Here is a 12,881-nt window from a genome sequence, read left to right as displayed (position 1 = left end):
GCATTTTACATGAGAGGAAAGTGGAGAATAAATCATCTGACACTCTACTGTAAAAGAAATATTTGTGCCTCCCTTCTTTTCATCTTTCCTAAGTGTACATATTACCAAAATGTCTTTAGGTTGAGGTCCCTCCGTGAAAACTTTACAGGGTGTTGTGTCCTCAGCCACCCTCCTGTCTTTCCCTAGTCCTGGAATTTTAAAACTGTCTGGGGATGACCCAGGATACCCACCGTGGCCATGTCTATTGGAGGGTCTAGTGACTATCAGCCCCGGGGTCATCTCATCGCCAAGGACAGCCTGAGGTAGGGGGTAGAGTCGCTCAGGGGAGCAGCTGGATGCTCTTGGCCTTAGAGGAATCTCTTGGTATAGTTTTATCTAAAATGATGACCCCTTAGGATTATTAAAATTTTAGGACATTAAAATGAATGGACAATTCAACGTAATGTCATTAAAGTTAGGTCATTAAAACTGTTCCTCCAGCCAGAGCTTTTATTCCTTGGAGACACAATGATGGTCTGCCAATGGGATACTGATATTGAGAGGAAAAGGTAGAAATGATTTCTGCTCTCTAGATTGTCTCAGACTTGTGAAGAGAGAAAAACTGTCCCAAAGGACAAGGAAAACCCACCCCAGAGAGGATGTGCAAGAACCTGAACATTAAAATGCACTGAAGGCGCACAGGAGGACAAAGAGCAGTGCCAGTGCCTCCTGGGTGATCACTGAGCACTTTACTGAACAGGATGGGTGTCCCGAGGGACAGAATGGCCTGCCGTGACACTTACAAAGGTCTGTGTTGGAGTCAGCACTGCCTCTCCCTGAGTTTGTTACCTTGAAAAGGCTTGTCTGCTTATTTGTGTTCCAGTTTTTCATTGGCTGTAAGATACATTTTATCAGTACAGCTTGAAAGATAAACATACTATTTCCAAAGAGGCAAGGTAAAATGGTGTATTTTATTTGCTAAAAATTCATATTTATTTCTTCCCCAGAGTGAGTGTAGTAAGTTTTAAAGGTGTGTTCTTTTTAAGGGTAATTTCAAATGGAATTGTAGGACTTAGCTTTATCAACGTTACTGGTGAAATAAAAGTGTGATAGATAAATTGATGATTTACAAAGATTCACCAAAATGTCAGTTTCCTTCTTGTAGCATGGTGAAGAATTTATGACAGTGGACACATCTGTATCCTCTTATCTGGATATTCGAGGGTTTTGTTTTGTTTTGTTTTGTTTTGTTTTGTTTTGTTTTGTTTTGTTTTTGGAGACACTGTCTTGCTCTGTAGCCCGGCTGAAGTGCAGTGGCGCCATCTCTGCTTACTGCAACCGCCGCCTCCCGGGTTCAAGTGATTCTCCTATGTCAGCTTCCCAAGTAACTGGGATTATAGGCACCCACTACCACACCCAGCTAATTTTTGTATTTTTAGTAAACAGGGGGTTTTAGGCCTGACACAGTGGCTCAGGTCTGTAATCCCAGCCCTTTGGGAGACCAAGGTGGGCCGATCATGAGGTCAGGAGTTCCAGAGCAGCCTGACCAACATGGTGAAACCCTGTCTCTACAAAATATACAAAAAAATTAGCTGAGCCTGGTGGCAGGCACCTGTAATCCCAGCTACTCGGGAGGCTGAGGCAAGAGAATTGCTTGAATCGGGGAGGTGGAGGTTGCAGTGAGCCAAGATCTTGCCATTGCACCCCAGCCCAAGCGACAATGGGAGACTCCGTCGCAAAAAACCAAACAAACAAACAAACAAACAAACAAACAACAGAAAGACAGGGTTTTGATAAGTTGGCCAGGCTGATCTCAACCTCCTGACCTCAGGTGATCGCCCTCCTCAGCCTCCCAAGCTGCTGGGATTACAGGCATGAGCCACCATGCCCTGCCCATTGTATTTTCTTTTTATTCCCTAAATTTTAATATGTTTGAGTTTGTCTGTTCCTTCATCACTTTTTTCTTACATAAAAGAAATTCTGCCTAATCCTTCATAAAAAAAATCTTCCTGTAACTTCTGAAAGTGTTCTGGTTTTATCTCTCATATTTGAATGTATAATAAGTTGATTATGGCTCACGGAATAGAGAAGAATGCAATGCATTTTCCCAAGTAGATGCCAGCCTGGTTTGCCTCATATTTTAAAGTGCATGTGATTTCTTTTTCTATTCTACAGTGCCTACTCTATCATTCCTCAACTCTCCATATAAATGCTGGGTCATTAAGACTTTCTTTTCCCTTGGTCTGCTTGCTCATCTCTCTGCTAATACTGTGCTGTCCTGAATATTTTCATCTGAAAATCTTAGAAGTATGTTAGACAAGCCATCACTCTTTTTTTAGATGACTAAAAATCATTAGACATTTGTCATTTTTACTACGTATGAAAAAGTACTTTTTCTTGCCTAAAAACAACCTGATTTGGGAATTTATGTGATTTCATAGGAATAGCATCTGGAAGTGATGACATTAATGTCATTTTAAAAAACGTGTGTCATATTTCCTCTTATTCTCTGCCTTCACATTGTGCAATAGAAATTTTTTAAATTGTTCTATTAGTATTGTCAAATATCAATTATTGGTTTTATTTACTACTCAATTAAATTTAATGAGCCTACTCTGTCTTGGTGTAATCACATGGAATGGGCTCAACTCCCCAGTTAACAAGTGACAGCACGTGTAAAATATTGTCTACCAGGGAAACTCATTGAACACTTAGTGTTCAGACAGTGTTTTGGTGTCTGGTTCCCTAAGCACCACTGCAGTGACACAAAATAATAGACGTTCAGCAGAAAAAGTTTTGGCAAATACATTGCATAAGCCATTTACATGCAGTGAGTCATTCTTATTAGGGTTGGTGGAATCCCTTTCAAAATGTAAGTTACTAATACAAAGATGGAACTTTGCGAGCAGACGTTTTTAAGAATAAGTAGTCTCAGGACTGATAATATTAACTCCCTTATGCACATCAAGTAGGACTTTATTATGACAGATACTAGAATTGTACAAAGTGAAGTTAAAAGGTAACTCCTAGCAGCACATCTTACTCCCTGGATTCTCTAATAAGATGGGTGTTTCTACTTTGCTGTTGCCTTTTTGAATAGTTCGATTCTAGCATTCGTACTGCTGTGTGGGAGGGAGTATGTGTGAACAGAGTAAGAGTTCTGACAATCAAGGCACAAAATAAATGCTTGGAAATTTTAGAATCATGTAAACAGCTTATGGATTGAGTACAGATTCCCAGTGCTGTCAGTCTCACCCATCCTTCTATCCACATGTGTGGAATGTTCTAGGACTCCATGGCTTTTGAGGATGTGGCTGTGAACTGTACCCAGGAGGAATGGGCTTTGCTAGATTCTTCTCAGAAGAATCTCTGCAGAGAAGTGATGCAGGAAACCTGCAGGAACCTGGTTTCTGTAGCTGAGAATGACAAAACATTTCACTTAATTACAGAAGTATTTCCCTATCATCAGTGCTATTTGTGATTTGGAATGGCGCAAGGGAATGATTTGGTGAAGAAATCAGGCATGGGCACTGTGTACAATGAACATTAAATCTAGTAATGTTTCTATAGTTTGTAATAATTCATGATAATTTTGTGGGTCTGTATTTTAGGAAACAAACGGAAAGACCAGAATATTGAAGATCACTTCGAAAAACCTTGGAAAGATATAAGATAATTTGCACGGAGAAGAGGAAATAAAGTCCTCTGAAGGAATCTTAGCTTGTCATGAACTTAAAAGCAAGCGATCAAAACAAATGAGAGTCACTTGAAATTTATTTCTTTTTAGAAAAATTTCACCCAAAATGCAATGTACTTCAGTGTAGCAGTCAGTGTTTGGAAAACAGTTTACTTGAAAATAGTACTACAAAACTGTGTACATGAATGTTACTAATTTGGACATAGCCATGCAGGTGGTAGCTGTGTTTTCAGTAGTAACCCATTTACTTTCCAATAATTCAGTCATGGCAAAAAAAAAAAAAAAAAAAAAGCATTTTCCTTGGTATTGGTAGCAGTGTAAGTCCAAGACCTATTAGTAAGTAGAAAGTTATTAAACCAAGCAATAATTATGTGCTTTACATTTTTTTTACAGAAATCATATGATACAGAGACTGTGTGAAAACAAAGACGGTAGTCAGTATGGACAGTTGTCAGCCAAATTCCAATGCTTGATCTGAATGAGAACATTTCTGCTGGATTAAAACAATGTGAATGAAGTATTTGTGGAAAAGTCTTTGTACGTCATTCCCTCCTTAACAGGCACATCTTAGCTCACTCAGGATACAAACCATATGGAGAGAAGCAATATAAACGTGAACAGTGTGGGAAACTCTTCGTTTCTGTTCCAGGTGTTAGAAGACACAAGATAATGCACAGTGGAAATCTAATTATAAATGTACGATATGTGGGAAAGCTTTTTATTTTCTCAATTCATTTGAAAGACATCAGAGAACTCACACAGGAGAAAAACCCTATAAATGTAAACAATGTGGTAAAGCGTTCACTGTTTCCGGTTCTTGTCTAATACATGAACGAACTCACACTAGAGAGAAACCCTACGAATGTAAGGAATGTGGAAAAACATTCTGATTTTCTTGTTCTTTTAAGACGCGTGAAAGGACTCACACAGGAGAAAGACCCTATAAATGTACCAAATGTGATAAAGCCTTCAGCTGTTCCACTTCCCTTCGTGACCATGGAAGCATTCATACTGGAGAGAGACCTTATGAATGTAAACAATGTGGCAAAGCCTTTAGTCATTTGAGTTCCCTTTGTAACCATAGAAGCACTCATATGGGAGAGAAAGCCTATGAATGTAAACAATGTGACCAAGCCTTCAGTCGTCCCAGTTCCCTTCACCTCCACGAAAGAATTCATACTGGAGAAAAACCCTATGAATGTAAGAGATGCGGTAAAGCCTACATTCGTTCCAGTCATCTTACTCGCCATGAAAGAAGTCATGATATAGAGGCTGGGTGTAGTGACTCAGCCTATAATCCCAGCACTTTGGGAGGCCAAGGAGTGTGTATTGCTTGAGCCCAGGAGTTCATAACCAGCCCGGATTAAAACAGCGTGAAACAACCTGGGCATCAAGGTGAAACCCTGTCTCTAGAAAAAATAAAATAATGCCGGGCACGGTGGCTAACACCAGTTACTCGGGAGACTGAGGCAGGAGAATGGCGTGAACCTAGGAGGCAGAGCTTGCAGTGAGCCGAGATCGCACCAGTGCACACCAGCTTGGGCGACAGAGCAAGACTCCGTCTCAAAACAAATAAATAAAAATAATTAGCTGGGCATGGTGGCACATTTCAGTTGTCTTAGTTCTTTTTCAAGGACATAAAAAGCAATGGGGGGTTGGGGGAAAGCCCTGTGCATGCGGATCACGAGGTCAGGAGATCGAAACCATCCTGGACAACATGGTGAAACCTCGTCTCTACTAAAAATACAAAAAGCAGCTGCATGTGGTAGCATATGGTTGTAATCCCAGCTACTCAGGAGGCTGAGGCAGGAGAATCACTTGAACTCAGGAGGCGGAGGTTTCAGTGAGCCGAGACTGTGCCACTGCACTCCAGCCTGGCGACAGAGTGAGAATCCATCTCAAAATAAACAAACAAATAAATAAAGCCCCTTGAATGTAAGAAATGTGGTAAAACATTTACTCTTTCCCATTCCCTCATAAACATGAAAAGGCTCACACTGCAGAGGAACCTTAAGAATGTAGGAAATGTGGCCAAGCCTTCAGATTTTCCTGTTTTTGAAGATTTGGGAGGCCTCAGACTGGAGAAAAGCCTTTTGAATCTAAATTTGTGGTAAGGCCTTCAGTTGTGTTAGTTCCATATGAAGACACCAGCTCATTCCTGAGAAAAACCCTATGAATGTCCAGAATGTGGGAATGTTTCATTTCTCTCATACCCACTCAAGGACCTATGAAAATGCACACTGTAGCTGGCTGGACCTTGTAAATACAAGAACGTACACAGGATTAAGACTCTAATAGTTTAGAAACTGCAAGAATATTTTCAGTTTTCACATTTAATTGAAACGTCATGTGAAAACTCCCACAGGAAAGAAGTTCTATAAGTGAAGCTTTTCTAATTTGGAAAGCCTGATGCAAATTAGTTATCGAGTAGTGCTTGAAAAAATGTATGAAATGTTACACAAGTTACAAGTATATTGTTTTTTCCGTGGCTCATTCTTAAAGAGTCTTGAGTATGTATTTCACCTTGTTTTGCAGGGAACCCTTGAGGTGAGAGTTCTGTAAATGCTCTTTAAGCAGTAGTACTTGAGTTTCATAGATAATGATATTGTTTGTTGGTAGAATTCTTGTCTATTGATTTGATAATGTGCTGGATTCATGGTTGAATTTTGATGTTTTTCTAACATGGAGGTAAGTTTAATTTTTTTCTTTCATTATTAACTTTTTTTGAGATGGAGTCTCACTCTGTTGCCCAGGTTGGAGTGCAGTGGTGCGATCTCAGCTCACTGCAACCTCCACCTCCTGGGTTTAAGCGATTCTCCTGTCTCAGCCTCCTGAGTACCTGGGACTACAAGCGCCCACCACTACGTCCAGCTAATTCTTTGTATTTTTAGTGGAGACAGGGTTTCGCCATGTTGGCTAGGCTGGTCTTGAACTCCTGACCTCATGATTTGCCCTCCTCGGCCACCCAACATGCTGGGATTACAGGCATGAGCCACCACACCTGGCCAGGTAAGTTTCATTTGTATGTATTGCCCTGTGATTAATGGACCAGTGAATAATGATTGGCAATTGTTGGGATAGCCTTACTAGCCTCATTTGGAAAATTTTGATTATCCCTTGTTCATTATACACATTCCACCTTTCCTTGTTAAAGGAAAAACTACTCTTGATGTAAAGATGTTTATTTTTTGCTAATAATGAGTTGGTATTAATTCCTAAGTACATAAAGTTTACCATAGAGTATCATCTCGTGAGTTCTTTGCATCTGTTGCCCTTTATTCTTTATTATTTCTGTCTGTTATTTGGATCGTTCACTTTGAATGAAGGAGAGTGGACTGTCATAGGACGATACATTGTAACCAATCTGAGGGAGGAAGCATTCAGTCTCTCAGTCACATATGATAACATTGGGCTTTTCATCGATGCCTTTGGTATTGTAGTAGATCGTATTACACCATTATGGTATGATGGTTTATATATTGTATTTTAGAGTATTACAGTCTTACCAGTCAGTGTCTCATGATTCAGTTCCCTACCAGCCAACAGACAAACCAATCACATACTCCTGTAGGAACAAAGGAACATCTTCGGCCGGGCGTGGTGGCTCACGGCAGTAATCCCAGCACTTAGGGAGACTGAGGCGAGTGAATCACGAGGTCAGGAGATCGAGACCATCCTGGCTAAAACGGTGAAACCCCGTCGCTACTAAAAATACAAAAAATTAGCCACGCGTGGTGGTGCGTGCCTGTAGTCCCAGTTTCTAGGGAGGCTGAGGCAGGAGAAGGGCATGAACCCGGGAGACAGAGCTTGCAGTGAGCCGAGATCACACCACTGCACTCCAGCAAGGGTGATAGAGCGAGATTCTGTCTCAAAAAAAAAAAAAAAAAAAAGGAAAATCCTCACTTTTTTAATGTGATACCACTCTCTGCTCACAAGTTAATCCCTGTTTGGGGCTGTGGGAACTTACACCATCCTTCTATATGTAATTAATAACTGATGTCTGGTTTTTCTGTTTAGTAAGAGATGTTATGTGTTTAACGGTGCCAGTAAAAGTAGGGCGCAAATTCCTTCCTCACCAGTGGGGTGCATGAGACGCTATTGAAACAATTGACAACACAAATGGAATGGACCAGCCCTCATGAAGGACACCTGCTCAACTTGACCTACCTGCTGTTGGCTGATGGTTCCATAACACATCAGCAGTCACCTGAGTCAGAACCGTGAGCTGATGATGGGCCTTCCGTTTGGTCTGCACAGCGTTTTGTTTTCTTCAGGTGTTGTCATCTTCTCCCACACTAAAACGCTCTCATCTCCTGGACATGAATGTTTAATTGCACCCCAGCATGACATTTGGCCTGTGCTTAGCAGGCAGTTTTGAGGTCCTGGCTTATTAATGCACAGAAGCACAGCACATAAGCCGACACTTATGTCCTAATTAGCAAGAATCAGGCTGTATCTCTGTGGTCCCTGCATCTACTCTGGTCACCATCTCTGTATGCTAAGAGCAGCCATGTAAACATTATTAATTATTGTACACTCCAAGACAATAGTTATTATGTAGGCAGAAGTAGTGGCCTTGTTTGTTTCTTGTGCTGCTTCTCCCCTTGCCGCTGTCCCATACACCCTCCTGATGAGGAGTACATCCATGGTGCCTCATGGTTCAGTCACTGATGAGTAATGAAAATGGGAAGAAAGAGTTTGATATTAGCCCCTATCGAAGCATATGAAGAAGCATCTCAGCTGCTTGCATTGAAAAATTCCTAGCCAATGTGTGGGCTTTTCTTATCACTGCTGCTTATCAGCATGTCAAAAGTCGAATCTTCGGACTGAAAGTCTTGCCGGCCTTAGACATAATGGCCTTACTGCATGTGGAGCTAACCCTAGGAAGATGGAGTGACAGTCTCTGGAGGATTAGGTGGTCTCCTCCAATGTGGCTTGATGGGCTCCTGAACTCTTTCCTGTAACTATACAGAGAGTCTACACTGCCAGCGATCGTGTGCCTCAACTCTGTAGATGTAGAAATTCAAAATATTCAAAATATTCCGAAACAGTTTCCATTGAAAGGAAAGAGAAAAGCAGTCAGGTGCCACGCTCTGGTCAAGAGAACTAATAGATGACTCACAAGAACACTCTGTTGTTACTGTCTGGGCTTCTTTCACAGCAAATATTCTGATCCTTCAGTTTGAAGGGTGCAGGGCCATTTTGCTCCCTTTCCTACTGGTAATTCTCAAGATAACTGTATGATATGCTGGGAAAGCAATATCCTGATAATCAGGTGACATTAACCAGAACAGCTCAGGCTCTATTAGAGTCCCTGCTCGAAACAGAACGGCCTTTAACGCTTGTGTCCAGCAACCACATCGTGGGAGAAAACCCAAGGTGGGCTGCTTTCTGGGGTCCCTCAGTTGTAGTGCAAGTGAAGGGTTTACAGTCAAAACTCCATCCATCTTCTCTGGGTAGCCTTCCTGATCTTGTGGTAGTGGTTCATATTGAATCCTAGGCTTCTGTTGTCTTTTGTTTGCTATTTGTAAGTAATAAATTCACTTCATGGAATTTATGTATGAATGTGTTTGGTCTCACTGTACTCAGAAAAGTTGGTAGCCATTGCACAGTGAACCCGCTTCATAATTAGTGAAAACACCTATGCCCCCCTTGTGCGACAGGAAGAAGGTTAATTCAGCCAAACATAAACTTCATGTTCATAAAACCCTGTAGCACAATTATTACCATGTGGGAGGCCTTTAACAATGGTGATGCTGATTGGAAGAACTCTGAAGGAAGAAATTTATACAAATGGGTTGGGTACGCAGGAGTCCCTCCTAACTTAAAGCAACCCTTACTCCCCTCCGTTTAAAAAGAGTGGAGAGGCCAGGCACAGTGGCTCAGGCCTGTAATCCGATCACTCTGGGAGGCCGAGGTGGGCAGATCACAAGGTCAGGGGTTCAAGACCAGCCTGACCAACATGGGGAAGCCACATCTCTACTAAAAATACAAAAATTAGCCAGGCGTGGTGGTGGTCACCTGTAATCCCAGCTACTTGGGAGGCTGAGGCAGGAGAATTGCTTGAACCTGGGAGGCGGAGATTTAAGTGAGTCAAGACCATGCCACTGCACTCCAGCCTGGGTTACAGGGCAAGACTCCGTCTCAGGGAAAAAAAAAAAAAAAAAAAAAAAAAAAAGGGTGGATAAGAACTGAAACAGGTTTAAAATTTCACCTAATTGGAAATGCAAAGTTTACAAAAATAATATTTAAAGTAAAAGGTTAAGTGAGTGCTCACTGAATTTTATGCCTCCACAAAGTAGGTTGTGAATTAACTTCCACATCTGCTGAAAGCCACCAAAGTTGGGCAGCCTCCGTGTCTGAAATTCACATGTGGCTCAAATAAGAATTATACCTGGGGATACCCCAAAGTTTAAATATGGTATCCCCTGTGATATTATGAAGAATTACTGTGCATAAAACAGGTTGTCTTCCTTTAACTCTGAAAATCATATTATCTTGCCTAAATTCTCCAAAACGCATCACTCTGCAGTATCCTATAGTGGACATAGGTTTCCTGACCAGTGAGCACTAAAAGTAAGTGTGTGCAACTCACCTATGTTCTTATCAAAATGGAAATCCCCGAATCCCACCAGTTAGAATAACATGACAGAATATCAGATTTTTGGAATATATAGGTTTTCTGTAAGGTTATTAGGTATTGATTCCATTTTTAAAATAGATATCAATATATTCAGATTACCTATTTCTCCTATGTTTTAGTATTAATAGATTGTGTCTTTTAATTCATCCAGTTGGTCTAAGTTACCAAGTTTGTGACTTATGGAAATTGTAATATTCTTTATTATTTTATCATCCATGGGCTCTCTAATGTAAAGGCCTCTTTTAATTCTTCTATTATTAGGTTGGTGTCAAAGTAATTGTGGTTTTGGACCATGAATTTTAAATTTTTATAACTAGGCTGCAACACATCTTTATTAATCAAAATAGAATCCATTGCAATGGACTGGGCACAGTGGCTTACGCCTGTAATCCCAGCACTTTGGGAGGCTGCGGCAGGTGAATCAGGATGTCAGGAGTTTGAGACCAGCCTGACCAACATGGTGAAATACCATCTCTACTAAAAGTATAAAAAGTAGCCGGGTGTGGTGGCATGTGCCTGTAATCCCAGCTACTCAAGAGGCTGAGGCAGGAGAATCTCTTGAACCCAGGAGGCGGAGGGTAGAGTGAGCCGAGATTGCACCTTTGCACTCTGGCCTAGGCGACAGAGTGAGACTGTCTTAAAAAAAAAAAAGAAAAGAAAAGAAACCATTACATTGAACACATTTTTGCCAATGAGAAATAAACTTGTTTATTCCATGCTTTCAGGGTTCGACGAACTCTTGGAAAGCATTTTCCGCATCCTGCTGGATGTGTAAGTGTTTTCCCTGCAAAAAGTTGTCAAGATGCTTAAAGAAGTGGTAGTTGGTTGGCGAGAGGTCAGATGAATATGGCAGATGAGGCAAAACTTCATAGCCCAGTTTATTCAACTTTTGAAGTCCTGGTTGTATGACATGTGGTCATGCGTTGTGGAGAACTGGGCCCTTCCTGTTGACCAGTGCCAGCTCCAGGTGCTGCAGTTTTCCGTGCACCTCATCGAATGGCGTGGCATACTTCTCAGATGTAATGATTTCACCAGGATTCAAAAAGTGTAGTGGATCAGAAGACCGGCAGCTGACCACCAAACAGTGACCATGACCTTTTTTTGGTACAAGTTTGACTTTGGGAAGTGGTTTGGAGCTTCTTCTCAGTCCAACCAGTGAGCTGGCTCTTGTATGAAATCCACTTTTTGTGGCATGTCACAATCTGATCAAGAAATGGTTCATTGTTGTTTCATAGAATAAGAGAAGATGACACTTCAAAAGGATGATTTTTAAAATATTTGGTCAGATCATGAGGCACCCACTTATCAAGATTTTTCAGCTTTCCAATTGGCTTCAAATGCCAGATGACCATAGAATGGTCTACATTCAGTTCTTCACCAACTTCTCGTGTAACTGTAAGAGGATCGAATTCAGTGGTTGCTCTCAATTGGTTGTTATCAAATTCCGGCCCAGAGCCTGGGGCTGAGGCTGCCATGACCACCCTGTTGTCTTCCTTCTGGGGTCCCCAGGAAGCTCCCAGGACTGAATGATCCCCACAAAATACAGTGGCCAGGATGGGAGGGCTGGAGGTCAACTCCCCCCCGCCCCTACCACCACGACCAAGAGGCCCACATGGAGGTTGGCCCTGAGCTGTGGGTTCCTGTGGGACGCAGGCTCCCATGGAAACTTCAGGGGATGAGCATGGGTCCTCCTGGCTGACAGAGCCTAGTGGGCACTGGGTGTGTGGGGCCTGTGTAGGTAGATTGGACAGCACTGGGCCTAGCCAGGGAACCGGGGACTGGTGTGGCCAAAGTGGGCAGCAATATGTTGCCAGAACCAAAACTACAGTGCAACCAGCCCAGCTGGTAGGGAGAAGGAGGCCTGCCTAGCAGGACCATCCACCCCTGTCCTGGCCCCAAGCCCAGTCTGCCTGCCTGTACTGGACATTGCCTGATCCAGGAGGCCTGGGCATGATGGTCAGGTGGTGTGTCCCTGGGTTCCAGGCCTTGGTGGTCCCTTGGGAGCTGAGCATCCTCTGGGCAGGAGGAGGGCCCGAGGTCCACTGTTTGCATCTGCCCCTGGGGGTGTGCCCCCACCCCAGCTTCTCAGCACACACAGGGACATGGCCAGGACTCCTCACCTGCTCTGTGGCTCCAGCTCTGAAGAGCTCACTGGGTGACTCTGACAGCTTCCTCCCTAAAACTTGGGTCCTCATCTGTGGGAATGGGGTGTCCCAGGCTCCCTGCAGGCAGGAACCCACCCCCAGCTCCTCTGGTGGGCCCTCGTGGGCTTTTTTACCTACTGGCTTGTGAGACCCGGTTGGCCAAACTTAGTGTCCTATTTTTATTTTGGCCTTTTTCTTAGTGTGTGTTTTCTGTAACTACTGCTGTGTAGATCTTCTATATGAGTTTTAGGTAGAGAATCTTGCCCACCCAGAGGTTCCGCACCCCAGAGGTTCCGCACCCCAGAGGTTCCGCACCCCAGAGGTTCCACACCCCAGAGGTTCCGCACCCCAGAGAGCCTCCACTTCGACCCCCCGGGCTGGTCCTGCCTGTGCTCCGCTTTGTGTGAATGTTGAGTGT

The 12,881-nt window shown here is 42.8% G+C and overlaps 1 pseudogene; it reads left to right on the top strand.

Annotated features, from left to right (window-relative positions):
• Positions 1–3,982: 3,982 nt before the first annotated feature.
• Positions 3,983–5,081, top strand: LOC140711090 (uncharacterized; annotated as a pseudogene).
• The last annotated feature ends 7,800 nt before the right edge of the window (positions 5,082–12,881 follow it).

Source organism: Chlorocebus sabaeus, unplaced genomic scaffold, assembly GCF_047675955.1.
Source record: "Chlorocebus sabaeus isolate Y175 unplaced genomic scaffold, mChlSab1.0.hap1 unalloc_scaffold_152, whole genome shotgun sequence".
NCBI classification, from domain to species: Eukaryota; Metazoa; Chordata; class Mammalia; order Primates; family Cercopithecidae; genus Chlorocebus; species Chlorocebus sabaeus.
This window is presented reverse-complemented; position numbering and strand designations above follow the sequence as displayed.